At 31.5% G+C, this 23,571-nt stretch overlaps 1 long non-coding RNA gene and 1 pseudogene across 1 annotated transcript in view; both read left to right on the top strand.

Annotated features, from left to right (window-relative positions):
- LOC107509434 overlaps nucleotides 1-23,571 on the top strand; it is a 687,588-nt gene that overhangs the window by 96,616 nt on the left and 567,401 nt on the right. The gene's annotated exons all lie outside the window — the stretch shown is intronic.
- Nucleotides 11,703-11,822, top strand: LOC118609841 (annotated as a pseudogene).

Here is a 23,571-nt window from a genome sequence, read left to right as displayed (position 1 = left end):
AAATATTTCATTACTTAAAAATTGAAAAAAGCCTAAGAAACTCTCATGACAGTATAAGCTATAAATTATTATTATTATTTTTTAGTTCAATGTTCACAAACACTTAGTGTTTTAATAAATTGGATCAGTTCAAAGCATTTACTCTGCTCAACGAGCTGGTACCAGAACCCCTGAGAATGGGGTTACTATTATGGTACAAGGGATCAAGCTGAATGTAGAACCTCAGATCAAGATTAAATGCTAGGGACAAAAATGTAATGAACATTTTTCCAGGGACAGAAGACCGAGATATCATTTATATAGAACACAGAAATGTGGAAAAAGGCTGAAAAAATATTGAAGATTAAGTGAGTCTGATGAATTCAGAATTACACAATTTTTGATCAAAGCTATAAAGACTTCTGTTTCCCTGGCAGACTGCCTGAGTGTCCCAGAGTGCAGAGTTACTTAGAATTTTCTGCTCAGCTTATTTACTCTGTCATCCCTCATCAAATCAATTATAGCAAAAAGATATAGCCATGGGGTCATGGGGGCATGGGCCACACAGGCAAGTAGAAAGCTTGTTTTTTATATAATGGTCACTGAGTTAGGTAGATAGACCAAATAAATAGACTATATTCTCATTTTTCACTAGAATGTTAAAAGTTATTTTTCATTCCTTGTATTAATTTTGAAAGAGCTAGAATCTGTGAAAACCATGAAAGTCTTAAAATCTATTACCCAAATGTGTTGCATGGGCATCCAAACCTTTGACAGATTTTGCATGTGGAGTAAATGTCTTTATGGCATTACAAAATGTAAATCTGAGCATAAAATTAAGAGCTCAACATACTCATAAATAAGGATATTTTTTTCCCTCTTAAGTATAAATGAAAGACATTAAACTATTATATATAGTATAACTTTTTGGCCACTTTCTTTCCAGAAGAGTCATCATATATGCCTTATGTATATACCTAAGCCCTTTTAAAGGTTAAAAATTATGAATTAAGGAATTAGAGTTATCCAGATATACAGTTAATTTTAATATAGTAGAATAATTCCAATTTATATTTTTCTTGTTAATGTATTTACATTTGATAAGTTAAAAATTAATAAAGCTGTAGAGTGTTTACCGGATTTTTGACAATTCACAGATAATATTTTTAAAATTTGTACTAAGTACCCCATACTGTATTTTAGTTAGTTTTAGCATGTTTTTTGACTTAAGTAAATTTTGTTATTATTGAAAATGTATGACTTGCTTGCTTTTCCCAAAAGTATCTAGAAACTGATTAGACTTTCCATAATCAGCAGAAGAATTTAATTGTTGAACAGAAATCTTAATGTTGACTCTTATGTCTCCTAGTAGTCTAAACCACAATCATCACCTTTTTTTTATTTCTGAAACTCACCAATCTTCATCTTCTTTATGTTCTGATTCATAAAATTTTGACCCTTATTAAATAACAGAAATTTTGTCTCTTGGTTGGCAATCAATGATTTTATGAAATCTGTCTTTACTCCATGTTCTCACTCTGGAATCTCTCCATTTGGCCTGAGTTTCCAGTGGAATTTTGATGGCAATAGGCATCATATTCTGAGGAATGAAGAAAGTTGATTCTCCTTCCTGAAGAGCACAATTATTACTACTATGAGTAGTAACCAGCCTTAAAGTTTCCTTCTGATTGGCTCCTAATGAACTCTACATAGATCAGAGATTGCAAAATCAAGATAACCAAAATCAATATATTTTGTCTGATTATTTTTTCTCTTCCTTTCCTCATTGTATTGACTAATAACATTCTAAGCCGCACTCATGGGCAAAGCACAATGAGGAAGACACAGCTTGTTCTACAGATGTTCTGCAGACCATTTCAGGAGTGAGAATAGGATACAGTCCCTAAGATCCAGACATCAGAATATAACATAGAGCCTTAAAGAACCAACAAAGCAAACAAACAAAATAAAGTAGAAATAGAAAGTACTAATTGAAAAAAAGCAATACATATACATTTATAAAAAGGAATTTCTAAATTACACAAAAATAAAATCATTCTTATAAAACAGTCCTTTTGGAGGCATACTTGGAGAGCTGTATTCTATCCTTTTTTGAGATATCATTACAGATGAGGACATTGTTATCCAAAGAGTTTTATTTTTTCTAAGTTGTTTTCTTGCCTTTTATGAGAAGATTCTGAGCTGTAATTCCAAGTTTTATACACTAGGCTGCAGAGCATTCCTTTAGAATGAAATGGGATGGGGGGGGGGGCGGGAAGTAATAAAAGAAAAATGTTAAATAAAAATAATATGCAGAGAAGGAAAAAACTCTGGGTTTTATTGAAAATGATAATAAAAAGCACAAAAGAACATTTACAAACAATGAGATAGCAAGAGAGGAAAAGTTAGGATATTGTTTTTGTCTGTCTTAATTTAAGAGACAGTCTTAACCTGAGGCAAACACTTCAGTGCAGAAAACACAACCAATTATCTTTTTTTACAAAAGTGATTTCCACCTGAAAGGTATGGAAATTAGAAAATGAAAAGATGAAAAAGAGACTACCTTGGGAATTTTGTGCCAAAATGCATGTATTTATCTCTCTAGTTTAGTAAATCTGACAGGGAGCCACCATCTGGTTAACTACAGTGATGGAAAATAATCCTATTTACTAAGAATAATGTGTGACCTTAAAAAAGAGCATTCATACTTTATCAAGATCCATGGATTTCAGTTACATAATAATTTTCATGTTGAGAGGGAAATGGTCTTGATTTAGAGGGACCCAGAAAATATTCCAAATATGATATTTTGTGATGATATGCAAGAATATTCAGAAGAAAACATGCTAATAACTTGAAGGTGTACTCCTAAAGATGATAATGTTATGCAACTAAGAATATGCATCAATAATAAAAAACAAGTATTTCTCGAAACTATATGAGTAGACACAAATACATGGTTTTTGTAATAATAATATGCATATATATACTCCTGAACTTCTTGTCCTCTTTTGAAAAAAATATCTATAAATAAAACCATAAAAAAAAATGGAAGAAAATTTTGCCTATAAATTCTCCAAACAAGATTCAGAACATACCAGGGCACTCAAGCTCTGAAATTTTGATAGAGCTGTTGAAAAAGTGTAAACTGTAATTGAGTACACTTCCTTTTTCTTTCAGCAGAACGCATTTTATACCACTTAAACTACTTTTTAGCCACCTTTAAGTAACTTATAAATAAGAAATTAAGCAAAGAAAAAACATTTATTCTTAAAATATGTAAGAACTGTGGAATATTAAATGTAAACATAATGAGAAGTTGACAGAGTATTAAGATATATATGTATCTATGATACAGATATGACAGTGATAATGAATGCTGGCTACAGTGTACAGTAGAAACTTCAAGTTCATAAAATTGAAAGCTGATAACTACTTAAAACTTCCTACCTCATCATCTCCAGAGAGGGATCTGAAAATCTTTATTCTGAAAGCATTTTATTAGTAATTGTAATGGTCAGTTGGTGTTAAAAATCATTGATAAGTGTAGTTCTTCATAATCATAGAAGTTTATAACTGGAAGGAACCTAAGGTTCATTTAATCTGCACATAATATCTAACACAAATACATTTTATTCTGGGTTCTGTTAGTGTATATAAAAAAATGCAAATGCAAATGGAATTTGATATATTGTTAAATATTTTGTTACCTCTTTTTCAAATCTATGTTATATGCCTAAAATCTCATTCTTTGAGGTAATATATTATGTTCAAAATTGTGTAATGATTTCTTAAGACGATTTGGAAATATTCAAAGTAACACATTTTTGAATTAAAATTTAAAGCATTATTTTTTAAATGTGGATATCATTTATTCTATTCACTGAAATTTGTAGCACTTTTTGAAAGTTTGTGTTTTGATACTTATTTTCCTCAATGTTTACTTTTATGCCTAGTTAGATAGTAGAGAAGAAGAGATTGTGATAATCTCATTGTATATTAAACTACTTAAATAGAAGCATAGAGCTGGAAATGAGTCATTAGGTCAGAATTCTTCAGTTTGGACAGATAAGAATATATTTTATTTTGAGATTTTGTTAGAAATTTACTGGATATTTTAAGCTGCTTTTCAAGACTGAGCAGTCATACTTTTCTAACATTTTGACTCTTTAAACTCACTAGAATCTTTCCCTCTTCTAAACATAAATAACTCCTTATTTGTACTTCTCTAGACCTTTTCTCTATAAATATCTTCATACACACTCATAGTAACACACACATATGTATATAGTTTTCTTAACATAGTGGAGTGTATAGTCTATTTTCTGAGGGTAGAATTCAGGTGTAGTCATTATTACATTTTGCATATCACCTAAATGAGGACCTTGCAGACATAATTATACCTTAGTGTGTATTTATCAATGTATATATTTAGGTCTTTCTCCCAAATCAAGAGTTTTCAAACTGCATCGTGATTTCTCTTTGCTGGGAAAGGTAGGAACAAGGGACAGAGTTCTTAGGCATTTCAGTCTGTCTTCTCCATTCACAATTTTAAACTGAGAACTACAAATAATGCATAAATTCTCTATCATATCCTAGAACATCTTTAGTTACTAATTTTGATAGTTAATAAACTTTAGTAAAACATTGTCATTAATTACATAGGACATGAATTTATAATTACAGGTGGGTTTTTTTTTTTTGTCTTTTATTCTATTTTAAGTGAAAAAAAACAGACACTTCCATTTGTATAACATGACGTTTGAGGCTTGTAACAAAGCAAATTTTAACTATAAGAAAGCATTCTTAGAAAAATTTCAGCTGCTGATACATGAAACATGAAGTTATAATATTTCAACATAAATCCGAGGTGTTCTCCCTGTCATTATATTGTATCTTTTGTGAACTTGAGAACATTTTATTTCCTTCTCCCCAAGCCTCCAGTGCCATTTCCCTGTCTTGAAAATGATGAGATTGTGATAGGTGATTCTTAGTCATCTTTCATCTCTGAAATTCTAATAGTATGTTCATTTTTAACTAACTATACATCAGATTCATGTTCAGATGATCATCTATAGAAACTTGTTTGCACCCGATCTCCATTTTGAATATAGTTTACAATTTTTCTCTTCAAATTTCTCAGTAACTTTTCCTCCTTTTTAAATTCCCTTTTCTAATTTCAGATGCATAAAATTGATTTGATTCAAGTCTTTGGTTCTTAGAATGTTATCAACATTGGATTTAGAACGTTAATGTGGCTTCTTTTTATTTAAGTCAATTAGAACCTGACCAATAACTTATGCCTACTAACTTCTACCGGCATGCAATTCACTAGTCTATCCTCCTGTGTCCCACAGCCCCATATATACCACCCTAAATGTTGTATTTGTCCATTTATTACTTTTTTGTAATGTGTTGTGAATATATGTTTACCTACAAAATATAGTTCTCATTTTTTTGAAATTTATTAAAAATATTATTCTGCATGCAATCTTTGGGGACTTTCTTTTTTCACTCACTATGTTGTTATTCAGGTTTATTCTTACTTTACATATAACTGTAGTTCATTTTTTCATTGTTCCATATTTCACTGTGACAATATAAAATAATCTATTTTCTTGTTGATGGCATATGATTTGTTTTTGACATTATAAACAGTGCTGTTTTAACATTTTTGTGTGTCTTCTAGTATATATGTGATGAACTCTATTGTCTTTGAAAATATTAAAAATTTTCTTTTATCTAGTTATTTTTTCTCACACATCAACTTAATTTTGACTTTGTTTGAAGTGATGAATTTCTTAGAAAAACTAGTTATAATTAAAAGGGAAGTCAATATATGATTTTTCTAGTTTTATTTGGTTATTTATAAATTTTTTTAACATTATAAAGATGTATTTCTTGAGTTTTGGTGTCTTATCCATCATTTTCATCCCTTGCTTTGTTAATATTTAAGTGAGATCTCTGTATTAGGAAAGCTTATTAAGTTCATTATAATATAATCATTTTAAGGTATTTCCAGAATCTTTACCAAGTTATCACTATTCTTTCATAACTCATTTGACAGTCCAGATTATATCATCTAATTTAAGTTAACAAAATTCATTTGCGACTATTAAGATATTTACATCTAAAAGGAAATCCTCCTGAAATCTTTGTTGAATTAAGCACTTTTTTTTTTACAAGATAGCACTAACTGAAGTTAAATAGAGTAATACCTAAAACCTAATAATGTGATACCACTATCTAATGGAATGATGCAGGAAATAATTTAAAATTTAAAATAAGGAGCAAAGAGAAAAAGACCAATTTAAAATAAAGAATTAAGACAAACATATTCATCAATTATCATTTGGACACAATAAAGAAACTTTCCTGAGGGTTATTCAATTTAAAATGTTCCATAGGTATATTGGATCCCTGAAGCAAAATATAATAAGGGGTTGGTGTCCCAATTAAAATATTGGAAGTGTCAGCAAGCTGAAGGGGATGGCTTCATATGGTTTGAGATATAAATATGCTGGTAAGGCAGTTTTGGCATGAATTATTTGGAATATTTCAAGAATAATCAGACTGTTTTCTTAATTTCTAACTTTTGCTTCCTCTTTATTTCCTTGAAGGGATTTACTTGTCCAGTGCCCAAAAGAACTTATTATGAATTGACAGTGGGCTAGACATGGTGAAATGATACAGAAACATAAATAACTCGAATCCAAAGGTAGATCTGGCTAGTGAACCCCCTAGCAATTTAAATCTGATTTCACTTTAAAGAGAGATAAAATCAGCATTGCTTCATGTTTTCAAATTCTTTCTGCTTCCTAAAAGAACATAATTTGATGAATTTTAACATATTTGGTATTCGAACTTATGGATAATTCTTCTATAATCAAATGAATGAAATACCAGTTTCTAAATGATAACTTTATGGAGAAGTTAATTACAATTAAACATGTAACATACACTATTTGTAATCAGTTCATTTTGAATTTATAAAATTTCATGTCCATGTGTAAGGGTTTAGAAGGCAAGATCTCTAGATTACTCACAGACATATTTCAGGCCAGTACACAGCAGTCCTGTCATCTTGAGAAAGGTCCTTATCTTTCTGTGCCTCAGTTCTCTTGTCTTATACATAGATAACAAATGCGCCCACTTCATGTAAATTTTATTAGGATTTAATGAGTTAACATATTTCAATAATTTAGAATACAACCTGGCACATGATACTCAAGAGTTATTGGTTATTATTTTATATATCATCATTACTAATATCATGTGAATTTGATAATAATTACAAACAGAACTATCATTTTACATCTTTTGTCATCCATTTCCAATTTAAAACTGTAAATATTAAAAATAAACATAATTAACATGGAGGGAGCAAGTAACTCAAAAATACATTTTGTCGTATTTCACAGTAAATTGAGAATAAAAATAATCTTTGTAAAGTAAAGTGAAAAGGGAAAGTGTCAATGCCCAGCTGATCAAGATTGAGAAGGGAAGGTTTTGGCTGTGAGATGCCCAGTTGAAAGGACGCACGAGGAGCCGATATGAGAATGAAATGGCAGGCACCAACTTTATTGCAGGGAGTGTGCTTTTATTGCAGGGAGCACACTTCTGCTCTGTTAGGGGACTGCATGGGCTCCACATATATCAGAGTACAATAGTGGCATTCGGCCACACATGTGTGATACAATAAGCGGAATTATCTTTACATGAGCTAGGTGCAAGCATCCTACTACACTAGTGTAACATTCTAAATTTGAAGTCCAATTCCTAGCCTGAACCTGGATCACAGCCAAACCTGAGACCAGCCAGGCCTGGGACCCACAGAAAGATACCTGCTATTACAACTTTTACTTTATTTCTTTCTGAAAATAGCAGATGAGAATGAGGCAGGCAAACTATAATAGGAGGTGAAGCAAATAGGAGATTAAATCATCTTTTTTGTCAGATAATATAAGTGGAGCCTGAAAAACAATAAAATTATCAAGCCAATTAATAAGATATTATTAATGCTAATACAAAATAAGTATAAAATTTACATTCCTCTTAAATGACAAAACTAAATATTCAGAAAACATAAAGCTAAATAATTTATTTACAATACAAATAAGACATATAAAACTTGAAAATGAACCTGAGGAACAACTTTACATTTATATCTGTATCTCTAGCTCTATCTGTGTGTATTATAGATGTGCATGATGTTCTCTATGTAAAAACTGTGAGGAAAACTTGAACAAATTGAAACCATGTGAAAATTTTTGATAAGAAAATTAAGTATTTTTTAAAAAGTGAATTATCCTAAAGAGAGACAGAGTATGTGTGTCCATGTGTATAAATAATAAAAAAAAAAATTTAAAGAATTATTTTTTGAAAATGTAGGAAGTGATCTTGCCACAAGTAATTGCAAGGATACATATGTGACGAACATTGAAAAGTATACATAAAAGTGTAATGAGAAGAAATTTCCACTACAGCATAATAAAGCATATAAATTAAACAATGTGTTGTTAGCTGCTAAGTGCTTACAATAAATATAATATAAAGTGGAAAATTATATATATATATATGAATTAACATTTCTTAAATATTAAAATGAGCTAGTTTAGGTCTGTGTTTAAGGATTGAGTTACTTTGGTCATACTTTGAGCAGTTCTTCGCAAACTCCAAACCCAAACAATGATAGATAAATTATAAAAAGTCACAGGCAAGGTATAGTATAGAAACTAGAGTAAAATGAGCCTGGCTGAAGCCCTCAGCTACTGTGTTCTATATGACTTGGAGTTCATACAATGTTTAAAATCATTCTTCAAAAGGTGGAGGAGTGAAATAAGGTTCAAACCCATGGTTTGGTGTAGTGATCTCCCACACATGACAGAAGGCATAAGAAAACTGTTATTTGGGGCTACAGCTTGTAGGGAGTGGGAGATACAGGCCTAAGCTTGCAATTAGATGCTGAACGAAATCTGGATAGGTGTTTGAATTGTCGATTTTCCAATGTTACCATAGTTTAGGAATATCAAACTACCAATATGAGATCTGGGTTTTCATTCGGACTTGAGTGGCCAGATGGAGTTCATTATATAACCACCAAGCAAAGAGAACACTGTATAAGTAGTATGCAAGGGTGGTAATACAATTAGAAAAAGAGTGAGTTAGGAGAGAAAACTACTTAAATTTTTTCTATAAGCTATAATGTTAAAACATGAAGACAGCTAATACCATGAAAGCCAAATACATTAATAATCAGAACATTAAATCAAAATAATTTGACACCCTGAAACGTGATTTTAAAAAATGTTCAAAATTCCAAAGTGATAAATGGACAAACATCTGTAATGAAAGATATTTATGGAACATAAGCAAATTACATAAAACTAGAATAGATCAATAGAAAAAAATAACCAGTTAGTAAAGAATATATTGTGACATTCGGTCTTAAGTAAAATAATAGAATTCTCTGAATAGAGAAATAAAACACATACAGAAGAAATACTATTTGAATTACTAGCTTAGGGTTGTGCTTTTTTTTTTTTTTTAAATCTAGATTTGAAGAAATAACTAAATCTTCATATTGAAACTACTGCAACCAGGTACATAAAATTTTGTATCCTGCTAACCATACTGTTGTGCAATACAGATTATCAAAAATTAAGAGATCTTCAAGGCTCTGAGAAAAGAAAGGTTACATATAAACAAACAAATATAGTATGTAACTTCAAAGAGCTACAGAAAAAATAACTACCCACATCAGATATCTTCTGTACTAAGATATCATTCAAGAGTTTAATCAAAATAAGAAATAAAATTCATAGAGAAATTTACACTGATTTATAGAACAATTAAAAATAGCATTGATTTATTTTTGAAAATCAAATTTAACAAGCATGATCTCAGAGATATAAGTGAAAAATCCAACAACTAGAGAACACACTTTCATGTCAAGTACACAAAGGGGTGTTTGAAGAAATATTAAGTACATTATCAGGCCACACAGGTAGTTTCATCAAATTTTAAACAACCGAATGAATAGAGATCACATACTCTGGCTGTTATACCATTAAATGCCAATTTAAAAATAAAGTTACTAAGAATAAATCCATTCATTAGAAACTGTGCATAAAGCTTAAATTGCCTCCTCTGCATTCACCATCCACCTTTTTTATCTTTCTATCTACCTGTTCTGAGCTCCAGGGGTTTCACCTCTTTGGATTTACAACTTATGAAACAACTTCACCTCTTTGCCCCCTCGGTACTCCTGTGACTAGCCACGTCATATAACATGATTCTTGTGGTTTTCCACCACCATTTTAAATAGTTCATTACTAACTTGCTCTCAAATTAGTCTAATTGATGTATGCCCTCTGGTTTTACATCTGGGACCCTAACTAACACTGACACTTTAACAAATACTCAAAATAAAGTCTCAGATAAAAATTATGAAATATCAAACCTTGCAGTGGTTGAAACTGGTAGCTAGAGATAAAATTTAGAGCGTTAACTGCATTAAGAAATAAATAATTAATAATAATGCAAATATTCAAGAAACCAGAAAAATAAATTATACTTAAAGAAATTAGAAATAAAGAAATAAACATAAAAACAAAAGAGAAATACAGAGGATCAGTTAAACCAAATACTAAGAACAACCAAAAAAATCATAACGAGTTCTCAGCATAATTAATAGAGACTTACACTAATCATTAAAATACCTAGAAAATAGACTGAACCCAAATGGTATAGATGATAGAGGCTCCGTTTATCCCTCTGGCAACCAAACCAAAGTTGTGATGGAAACAAGGAGCAGCAATAAGGAAAAATTGCCTGGGTTCTAGATAATCAAGTCATATGAGGGAGAAATCCAAGAAAGCACCCTGCAACAGCAAAAGGTAGGACAGGGCTGCCCAGTCTCAAGGGGCCGAGTGAGATGGAAGCTGCAGCAGTGGCAGCAGCAGAAGCCTCTTAAAGGGACTGGTCTGTGAGTGAATTTTAGCAGTGATGAACCTAGTCTCTGTGACCACCAGTGCTGATTTGGCTGCTCACAGGGGCCACCAGGAACTTACAGGGAGACATTGTTGGAGTGAGGGCTGGAGCAAGATTCGCACTGTACAGTTGTGCCAGCGGTATCCATTATTCCCTGTTGAACCCTCCCCCTCCCAGTGCGTAGACACAGTGCCACTCCTGTGACTTCATCAAACCAGATAATAGAGGTCACTCTGCCCAGAGGATTCCCTGAAACCCCACTTCCCTCAACTCACGATCCCACTCAAGCCACATCCAGGTTTATCCTCAGTGAGTCAGGTGCTCCTTGCTGAGCAATGCCTAGACTCACCCTGGGGGCAGCTGGCCTCAGTTTCTGATGTGGCCTTTTAAGGTAACTATAAGCACAGCATCTGTGGATTGCTTGCTGAATCTTAACAGGTGGCCCCTGTTAAGGGCTTAGGAGGGGAAGGGGCTGGGCTAAATTTGGCCTGCAGCTGAACCCCTCTCTAGACTATTGCCACTAGACACCTACTTCACAAATCTACACTAATAAGACCAGGAGACTTAGGAACTTTGCTTAGTACATAGAAACAGACAGGGAAAGGGAGCCAAAATAGGAAGACAAAGAAGCAGAAGCCATATGAGGGAACAGAACAGAGATTCAGAAATAATGAGTCAAGTAATAAAACAGATGTAGAGTTCAAAACACAGGTTATAAAGATGCTCGATGAGTTTATGGCCATGCTACCCTGAATAGGCCCGATCTCGTCTGATCTTGTGAAGCTAAGCACAGTCAGTCCTGGTTAGTACTTGGATGGGATACCACGTAGGAAGACCAGGTGCTGTAGGCATAAAAAACAAAATAAAAAAATAAGGGGTTTTAAGCTGACAAGGTCCTTGCAATCTGTGAGGTCAACCAAGGGTTACCTCGCCTAAAAAAAAAAAAAAAATGCTCAATGAACGTTTGGTTAAATTCAGTGAGATTTTTAACAGGGATAAAAAAAAAAAAAACCATAAAAATGGAAAAGTAAATTATAAAAGCAAAACAGTCAGAAATGAAGAGCACATTATCTGAGATGAGAAGTATATTAAATGGAATAAACAAAGGAATAAACAGAGTGAATAAAGTAAAGGATCAAATGCTCTATCTAGAGAATAGGAAAGCCAATCAGAATGGCAAGAGATAAGATGTCAAGACTACAAAAATAATTTAAGGAGCCTATGGGACACTATTAAGGGTCCAAATATCCATTTTATTGGTGTACCTGAAGAAAATCAAGATGTTGAACAGCTGTTTGAAGAAATAATGATGGGAACCTTCTCTAACTTGGTGAAGGAAATGGACATAAAACCTCAGGAAGCTCAAAGAATTCTAAAAATCAAGGATCCAAAGAGGTTCACACCAAGACACATAATTAAAATGCCAAAGTTTAAATTCAAAGGAAGAATATTAAAAGCAGCAAGAGAAAAACAGATAGTTACTTATAAGGGTAAACCTATAATACTGGCAGCTGATTTCTCAAAGAAACTATGCAGGACAGAAGGGCTTGGCAAAAAATATGCGACAGGATAAAGACCTAGAATCTACAAACAAGAATAATTTATCCAGCAAAGCTATTATTTAGAGTTGAAGGACAGATAAAGAACTTTCCAGACAAAAATAAGCTGAAAGAATTTGTCATCACCAAGCCAGTATTATAGGAAATATTGGAGGGACTTTTTCAAGAAGAAAAACATGTATCGAAAATAGGAATATAAATGGTAACAACTACATTCCTATCAATAAGTACTTCAAATGAAAAACAATTAGGTGCTCCAACTACAAGAGTGGGTGGATAGAAAGGAAAACAAGACCCCTACATGTTGCCTATAGGAGAGTCACTTTAGATTAAAAGACACACAAAGACTAAAAGGAAGGGGATGGAAAAACATATTGCTTTGATGGAACTAGAAAGTATTTAAGTCAGACAAAGAAAGATAAACACTATATGATTATACTTATATGTAGAATCTAAGGAATAAAAAGAACATACTAATCAAAAACAGTCTCACAAATAGAGTGGACAGTTTGGTGACAGACAGAGAGGAGGAAGGTTTTGAGGGCTGGGAGAATGGGGTGAAAGATTAGCCGATAGATGGTTACAGGGATGGGGAGCACAGCATGCGGAATGCAGTTAAAATGAATACATTGGCTAGGTAGGAAGGGAGGGAGCAATTGGTGGGGGAACTGTTTTGCGAACTATATAGATGTCTAATATATTGCATACATGAAACTAATTAAAAATAGAAAAAGAAAGTAAATAAATTTAAAACACCTAGTAAATAATATTATAAATTTTCATATGTAATTTAAGCTTCTTTTCACTTTCTATCACTCTTGTGCAAATATAAAAAATACATAATTATTACTTTGGATAATTCTCTTATAATTTTATCAATGGTAGAAGCCACATGCCTATGTTATTTCTTATAGTCTCAGAAATGGTTAAATATGTAATTTTTAATCTAACCACTTAAATTGATCTATAGATGAAATAAAAAATACAACTTACAAGAAATATTTATTTCTATTAGTAGAAACTTAATAATATGGAGTCAACTGATGAGTAAAGTGGACGTTTGAAAATTTGAAGCCTAAGAGTATCTCTCGTCTCAAATTTCTAAAAAAAATATGCCAAAAACAGTATAACTTTTTCTTAATTTGGTGGTGGTAGTAGAGTGAACTGATTTATATAGTATTACTAATTCAATTATAGTGTTAATAGTACCAAATATATGTATTTTGATTTACATGGTAATGTGCCTACAGACAAAATAATCTATATAGTCATAAAATTAATTTTTAACATAAACATTTCGAGATTATATTGACACTTTAGAAACATCATTACAAAGATTATAAATATGAAGTTCATAACTCTAAGAATGAAAGCCAAAAATATACATTACATTCGAACTGAGTACGCAGATGCCAACTTTGTTTAGTGTATGAAACTTGTGCTTTTAAAACAACTTTGTGGGAATAATAATGCCTTTTTTGTTACTTTTCTTGTAACACATTCTGGCAACTTTCTGTGTTTTAGCAAGGGATCCACTGAGATATTTTTTTTTCTTTGTCAAAAAGATAAACATATTGACATAGCCTGAAAGAAAGATTAAAATGAAATAAAACCGTCCAGAGGAGGTGTGAACACATTAGAAGAATAGGTTGATATTATGTAAAATAAACAAATGGTAAAAACAGAATCCATATAGCTGCAAGGAATGCTTTTGGACTCATCAGTCTATGCTTTCTAGAAGATGAAAGATCCAGTATTACTCCCCACTTTGTATTATCATTTCAATTTTAATATGAGCGACTTCTTGGAAGTCAGAATCAGAGTTTTATTTTAGAGGAAAGATCACTTCTATAAAATCTAGAACAGAAGTCTAAAAGAGCATATTCTATGTGCCCAAAACTTTTACAAGTATTAAAGTTATTTTGAGGGACCAAAAAACAAGTGTTGCTAGCACAAACGCATGGTGATAGAGTCAGAGTAAAAACTGACAATGATCACAGGAAGAATCGGTTTGGGCATGATGCAATATTAAAAAAAATTACCATAAAAATCAATGGAAATGACCAAAATGCTTCTGTCTCTTATACATTCTGTAATTTGGAAATATTACTTCTGTAGAAAATCATCTTTTTGATGGTATGCAACACTCTTTATTGAAACCGCACTGTAGATAAGAGCAAAATTGTCAAAAGGCACTTATGTATGAGACCGACAAATATCAAAACATTAGAAATGTTTAGCTTTTGATATTTAACTTAACCATTGCATCAATAGTCATTAATTTTACCTAATGATCCTATAGAATAGATTGAATGAATAAAGGAAAATTGGTAAATATCATGTTGCTTATTTTTAGGAACACTGGGAAGTTTGTACTGTACTTTAGTAATCTGTAATACCCTTATATTATAAATATTAACTTTCTTTTGCAGTTGCATAGTTATAACATTAACCAATATGTGTATTGAAATTTATACAATTATCCAATTTTTTGACAAAATACTGACCAATATTTAAGATAATTATACCTCCCTTACCAGTATTTTCTTTAAAATTGAAACATACTGAAATCTTATAGAACATTAAGAAATCATATAGAATTTTACTACAACATTTTTGTCATAAGTAATGTGTTGTCATGAAAGATTATTTAATAGACCTGCCATATGATAGGATACTGAAATTATACAGATTTGTATTGAAATTCTGCAAGAAAGTTATACATACACCTTAAAATATGATATCATTAACTATCCTAATGTATTCAAATCTACTGTACAGTTTTCTGATCCATCAGAATATATAAAAAATGTTTTATGGAAATGATAACTACATACGGCACAGGATTGGAAGGGACAAATAAATTTAAAGATGACAGATTTTCTAAACCATATGTGGTTTTATACTATTTGGCTTTATTTGTCGAAAAATTGATGACGTGAACCAAGATTTTATAAAAGAAGTAATAATAATATTTTTCCTAATCATGTAAGGCATATTAAAAACATTAGCCAATGAGTAAGCATTAATTAACAGAGCATTTACTTCCTTCCTGAACATTCCCAGAGCCAGGTGACTTTTGTTTCATACCTAGAATAATGAAGTCTAATTGTAAAATAATCCTTAGCACAATAAATTGGGTACGCCACCACTACACACATCTTCCATAAGAACATCACAGGTATCTTCAGTGATTCTAAGTTCATCCTACACACTGACATTGTAGCCCTCTAAGCCCTGACCCCAAAGTAGCTCCTCACCTTAAATCTCAACCATTCTCAAGAATAATAGTGTTTCCCTCTAGTTACAGAATATTCACTTTTCTTTGTATTATCATGGCACTTTCTGTGCTCAGTTGGTTGTTGGCTGTACTTAAGGCATTCTTTCTGTCTAAAAGGTTTTTGTATGCATATCTGCCAATCCAAATTATATTCCTCTTCTAAGGTGAAGCTGAAGCCACATCTGCGTGAAGTTCCCCTAATTTACCAAGAAGAGGCTTTTGCCTCCCTTTCTGCCCACTTTACATTTCCTACCACTCATAAGACATTTACTAGACAATACCTTAAAAAAAAAATATTTCTATGCCTAGCTTTCTCATAATGTGATCAAAACCTGTTAGGACAAAAACTATGCAGATTGTACCATATATCAGCTAGTGTTTCTGAAAGGAAGGCAGAATACAAAATTAGGCAATTAAATTATCACTTAAACATGCTTAAGAAGTGTTTATAACTGTCCATGGCACATAGCATCTGATAAATTTCAGCTATTTTTATAATATTGCAGCTAACAGCTATTTAGACACATTTTGAGAAACAGGCATCCTATGATTTGTTTCCTTATAAGTTTTTAATTCAAAAAGCTTTATGTCTGTAAGAGGAAAAATGAATTTTCAGATATTTATGCACATTAGCTAAATCACTACCTGGAACTGCAGGGGAAATACTGAAATGATGAAATGCCATATATTTTTTTTATTTCTCACACCACAATGATTGCGTAATTATTGTGATCACACAAGGTTATCACCAGTATGTGTATGATAGAAAACTTTACCCCATATTTGTGTTCAAGAGTTCTTATTTCTAAATAATTCTTAAAACATTGCCACACTTCTTACCTGCTCTTGAGTATCACGCATAAGGGGTTGGGGTTATATGGCCTTGGAAGAAAAGGTGCAAATGATTTTCCACACAGACATAGACTTAGATTCAATGGATGCTGTGCAAAAGAAGTGTCCGAGATTAATTCTCTGGAGGCAAATTTTATTGGTACTGTTGAATTTCCCTCACAGCACTAGAAATTTATTAACACTATTTTAATTTTTCTGAATTATGTCAACTATTTGCAAATGTAGAAGAAGGTATCGAGTATAATATATTTTAGTGTTTTAAAAGTAATAAATTTTCTAAGCCCTTGAGAAAAAAAAACCTCTAAAATATGTTATAAAATTGAATAAAAATCGCATTGAAGCATAAAAATTGATTTTTCTTGGTCAAAATAAAGCAAACTGGATATTATTTACAAGTGCTTCCTCAACCAAATTTAAATCTGTCTTATGACATTTACCCCACTTCATGAATGTGATACTTTTCTAAGTGGTTATTATACACTATGATTATTTGACACATATTTCTAGGATTATTGCAGACAACTACTGTGATTAAGTTATTGATAAAGTTCACATGAACCCATACCAGCATTGCATCACAAATATTAGGTTAGTTTCCAGCCCATTTATTACATTCAAGAATGTGCAACTTAACTCTCTGACTGTCTTTAATTGGTTTAGAGTGGTGCCCTTGGAGAGTCTTTATTAGAGATCACTCTGGAGATAAAACAAGCAAACAGGAAGGAGGTCTATTGGAAGCAACAATATGTGCAATAACAGGGAACCCCCTGTGTACTGTTCACAGGGTGCTTTGGGTAACAATTCCAAGAGGTGGCTGAAAGCCATTCCCTGAAGATGTTCTCAGATGAAACATCTTTATAGGCATGACTGTGCACAGAGAGTTGCGCCAGATGTAGAAATTTCACACCATCTGACTGAACATAGCCTTATCCCTCAGAGTGTAAATAAACTAACTCAAGATTACTATCCAGATGGCCCCGACAGACACTTAATTGATAAAACAAAGAAGCAACTATTATTTAGTGTATTTTAATTTTATTTTATGGCATCTTTTCAGATATATATTTGTGAAGGACGAGTTGATAAAAACGGTGGTGTAAGGAGAAAACGATCAGGTTCTTATTGTTTGTACGTTTGTTTTCAGTGTCCTCCTAGACCCTGAGGTAACACACTTGCATCTCATCCTTTTTAAGAGTGTTTCTTGATGCTTCTCTAATCCTGTTCTTTTTCTTTTTTCCCTTAGCCTCACTTTTTAAAGAAGTATCTAAGCCAGAGTAATACACCTTGTATCCCAAACTCTAGGGCTCTAAATCAAGTTTTTTGGGTGATTGACTCGATTAATTTGAAGAGGTTGGAAATAGGTTGGGGTGGGAGGATAGAGAACATTCTAACAATTCTTTCCAGAAAACAGTTACTGTTCTTTATTTATATATAAGATTTTGGTAGATGATGATCTAAAGGTTGAAGATCTCTTTGTGAGTCTTTGGTACAGGATCAAACATTTTTCTTAGTTATGTGAAGAATATCTTGGCTTTGGTTCTCAATTAAAACTGAGATAGTAGATGCAACTCTTGTAACGTCATGTCACATATATATTTCAATAGTGTGCTACCTACAAATGTAGTATTTGTTGTTTTTAGTTTGATATCATGTAATCATTTACACAGTAATTTAAACATTGAACTCAATTATTTCGTTGCTCCATATGAAATAAAATTAAGCACTTATTGAAACTGAGTTATTTTATAAAACAAATCTATATGTCCTGCTTATTAAGCAGAACCATAATCATATGCAGTCAATCCGGGCCCGTTCAGGAACACAAGATATAGTTATCTCATATTAATAAGAAATTTAAAAAACTAAATCAATGATCATAGCTATATACTGTAGCAAATTATACCATAAAAAAGGAAAGAAGAAAGTTTGTATGATTATCTATAGCAGCTGTCCCCTACTTTCTGGCACTAGGGTTGGTGGTCCTATGAAAATCTAATGCCTGAAGTGGTGACGTTAGTGCTGGGGAGTGGCTGCAAATACAGATGAAGCTTCTCTCACTTGCCTGCTACTCATCTTCTGCTGTGCTGCTGGGTTCCTAACAGGCTAAGGACCAGCCCGGGGATTGGAGACCTCTTATCTATAGGATGTTGTGAAATAGATCTATTTTTTTTTAGCCGGTACTATTCAAAATGAGTTGCGAAAAGTATCCACAGGGAAGGCTGGTAGATTTCAACTAATTCACAATTGTGAAGGGCGTTTTTACCTGAGGACAGGACTTTAAACAGAGAAACTGGAGAGCCAAGTACCAGAATTTAAATATCATAGTTCAGGTGTATGACTCAAATTAAGAAATATTAAAGCTATACCAAAACTAAGCAGATTATCAAATTCTGAGTGCAGAGAGAGGGCTGTTTACTCAAAGTATTTTGTATATACCAACTCTTTTATGGGTAAAAGCTGAATTCTGAAAAAGCTAATCTTTTCATAAAATCAATTTTCATATGTTAGCCTAATATGAAAGTATTCTAAATAATCATCTCTGTAGTATATGATCATAAATAAAAAAGGATTCTTTAAGGTTAAAATCATTTTATTCCATATTACATTGCATATATTTAGCTTTATACTTTTAATGAAACTATAATAATATTTAAAATTAACTAAAAACTCTATTAAAATTGATTTATATCATTTCAAGTCATTGTGACATATTATTCAATAACTTCATTTAATTCTAATCATACTGATTTATGATTAGAATGTGGCCATTGTCCTTTGAAAGGCAAAATGGTACCCTCACAATATATGATACAGTCTAATATATAATATATGAGACACTATATATAAATAATATTTACACGAAAATGTATATTAACACAAACACAGTACTTCCAGGAAATATTTGATAGAAAGTAGAAAAAATGGGAAAAAAACAGAACAGTTCAATAGTTTTAACATAGACGAATATGATTTTAAAATGACTTGACTAGTGAACAGAGTTTTTAAGAAAAGTTTAAATTGATATATTTTAAATGGAGAAAAAATAATAACTCAATCAGTATTTCAAAATTTACTTTTTAAGATAACATAAATTTTTGGATTTTTAAAAATAGTATTTTATTTATTCAGTAAAGATCTGTTGACTTTTTATGGTCCAGGCCCTGAGTGACTCAGAAATGTTCAAAGTCACTGACTTCGAAAGATATAATTGTTAAATAAAGAAAATAAGATATATGACATAATTATCTCACAAGATACTTATGACAGTCTAAAGTCAGAAAGTAGAAAATTCAACAAGAAATATGATGCCTTCATATTACTTTACTTTAACCTAACAGTTTTTACCATAGGACATGAATGGCAGAATAGCATACTTTAACGAGTGAGCATTCTATGACTTTTTAGCCTAGGAAAAGTTACATATAATTTTTGTTTTTCATTTTTTTCTTAATGTAAAATAGGTTTAATAATAGTTTCTAATGCGCATATTTGTTATGAGGATTAAACTATGTCTGCACTTTGAACAGTTCTAGTTATATAATAAACTCTCAGTTAATGTTAGTAAGATAATGTAAAAAATATTAGAGAATTGTATTATTGCTCCAACTTCAAATCTGAAATGCTGCCCAAACATAAGAAACTTGTAGTTGTCAGAATTTCTTGAGGACAACACGTTTCAATACTTGTTCCTTCATGGATTGCTGGCTAAGATTCTTTCATCTTGTTACATTGTTGTCCATTTCCTCCTTCATCACTTAATATTTGACATCTTCAATGTTTCTCTCTCACTCCAAAACACATACATAAAAATATCTAAAAGCTACATCCTCTTGCCAGGACCTAGGTGTCAGAATTCAGTTCAAATTCTGGTCCCTGTTGACAAAGCCTGCACATCTTTTTCTGTACTAAAAGGAGTCAAATTCAGAGAGGTGGATTATTTTGGGTTGGAGGTAAATGATAAGACTTTAAGATGGATACCAAAGTGTGATATGTTAGTTAGAGATTGCATTTATCTACATAGAAAATTTGCCTAAACATAGACAATTTATTTCTCACACATAAAATAACGTTCATAATTTGGTTCAGAAGCTCAAGGATGCTAGGATAAAAGTTCTCTTTTTTCTTCATTCTACCATATTGGTGTCGAAACTACAGCCATTGCAACATTATTTGGAAAGCAAGAGAAAAAAAGAAAAAGGTCAGCAGTTGTATTAGTAAGTCAAATTTTTAATATAATTAATAGTAACAGTAGTAACAGTCTTTTATAAATGCTTTCTTTTATAGAAAACAGAAGCTCACATAATTTAATAATGGAATTGAAGTGATGCAGTTAAGAAGGAACTAAATCACAGTTCTACTCAGGTGTGTCTGACCTCAAATTCCATGGGATTATAGGAGGAAGGACAAATTCTATTCTGAAGAGAGGAATTGTGTCAACAGATGACTTTATAACATTGGCCTGAGTTCAGGGTCAGGGTTTCAAATCTTTGAAAAGGAGTTTATCAAGAACAATGAATAGTCCTTGACCCAGATGGCAGGTTCGAGATAAGGCCCTGATTATCAAAGTGGGGTACAGGTAGGGAATGGGTTTCAGGAGTTAAAGGAGTCAATAGCTGCCTTGGGGTATTTCCTAACCTTCGTGTGATTCTCCTTAAATTCTTCCTGCCTAAATGCTAGATTTGTTCTGGAGACTTGAAGTATCTCATTTTGCAGATGAGCGTCAACTAAATTTTGCTCTTGGAAAGAATGACATGCAAACACTAAAGATTAGGTCAGGCTCTTAATCCCATAAATTGAATTCCTAAATCAAATGAAATAGAGTAATTCTTTAAATGTGTGTATAGTTCAGCTTGCAATGTAGTGAATCATTAATTCTTACACCTTAGAGTGTGGAATCATTAATTTTTCCTCGGAAAGGTAATTGTTATTAACTCTAAAAAATGAGCACTCATTATTAGAGATCAGATGCTGTTCCTACTCTTGCCTCGGGGAATTCTAATGACTTTGAAATGTTAATTATGTATTCATTTATTCCTTTATTTGACAAATATTTAGGAAAAATACTCTATAAAAGCCAATACCTTTAGAAATATAGAATGAGCTACATTCCTTTCAGGAAGATGGACTCTTCTAGAAAAAACAACTCATGTACTTCAGGATTAGGAATTATATATTATAGCATAAGATATAGATTACAAGAGTAATACATAGGCAGGATTCCCAGACCAAATAATTTGTATTATTTTCAACTGAACATAGATTTGTTTATGTAATATTTATCCTTATACAATAGAAAGGTTAAAAAAGGCAAACGAAACTTTTTGTATTGTAATTTTAAAGTTCCATACATTGTATGTAAATATGAATAACCAAGATGCTTTCAAAACAAATATTTTTAAAATGAAATGAAATGCATTCAAATGGGAAAATACTGTCTTCTCTGCGATACGTACTCAAATACACATACTCGTGTATTCTCACACCTATTGACTTTTACTATTTATTTTACTATACATGTGTGTCTCAAGAAATTTCAAACACTAAAATCCATCACTTTACCCAAGAGACAAATGAGTTAAGGCTAAGTACTTCATTAAAGAAAAATATTAAAGAATTACATTTAAAGCTGCAAACGGTAAATTTGTTAAATATGTTAGAATATATGTTATATATTCTGTATGTATTATATATAATATGAATATACACGTATAAATATTTCATGAATATACTTCTTAATTTATAAAATATTTATAGATTTATTTATTTATAAAATATTTATGCATCAACTTTTTATATAAATCCCTGAAATTTGGTTTACCAAATCAGAACCTTATAAATATAATTATTTGGTCACTTGCTCATCTGATCTGTTTTTAGGCCTGACTTTGACTATATTTTTCCAAAATTAACAAGCTATATAAAAAAATCAGATTTGAATATTTTGTTCTGATACCATGTAATGATTATGAGCTTAGATAATAAGAAAATTATCTATCATTAGCTTTCAGATATTTCAAATATTAAGCTCATTTTGTTAGTGAAGAATTAGGATTATGTTATTACTTTTATATATCATATATATTGATAGTAACCTTTAGCAAAACAGGGTCTTTTTTGTACTTTTCAAAATTTTACATATAATTTTTCTGAGTGAAATATAAAATGTGTACATTAAAAATAATTACTACTTAATGAAAGCTATGACCTTTTTATTATTACAATTTACTTGATAGAAAAACATTGGATCAGGAGCTTATTTTTGGTTTTAGTTATTATTTTTAATGATCACATCTTTATAAGCCCATGAAATTTTATATTGATTATTTAAAGTTTTTTTTTTTTTTTGCTTGCGATATTCCACAAATAATTTGGCCTAGATCATCAGAAACATCTGCCTGATAAAATTCGAATATTTCTGAATAAATTGTTATCGTAATGCTTTCTAATGCATTAATAGACAAGCTAGAAAGTAAAGGAACACACCAAAGATCAAATATATATATAAAAAAATAATAATAACAGGAAATCAAAAGTATAGTAGGAAGCTGTGGAGAGAAGCAAACTGAAAAAGAATTTTTCTTCTGCAGGCCAGTGGGAAGATCAATATAAACTTTTGGACTGGGAAAGTATTGGAATAAAACCTGAAAATTATCATTAAACCAGGATACCGGAAGGTGATTAAAATGCTTTTGGTGAATAGAACACCCTAAATCCCAAGAAAGGCAAACACAAATTCTCAGTGGAGGAAAACATTCACAAATAAAGTCTTCCGATTTCTGATTTTAAGTTAGGAAAAAGTATGAGGTGAGAAAAAATTATCAGAGCCAAAAACAAAAAACAAAACCTTAATTCATTAATAAAAAATAATACATGACAAAATTATAATTACTGTAAAAGTATGAAATAGAG

Source organism: Rousettus aegyptiacus, unplaced genomic scaffold, assembly GCF_014176215.1.
Source record: "Rousettus aegyptiacus isolate mRouAeg1 unplaced genomic scaffold, mRouAeg1.p scaffold_m13_p_11, whole genome shotgun sequence".
NCBI classification, from domain to species: Eukaryota; Metazoa; Chordata; class Mammalia; order Chiroptera; family Pteropodidae; genus Rousettus; species Rousettus aegyptiacus.
This window is presented reverse-complemented; position numbering and strand designations above follow the sequence as displayed.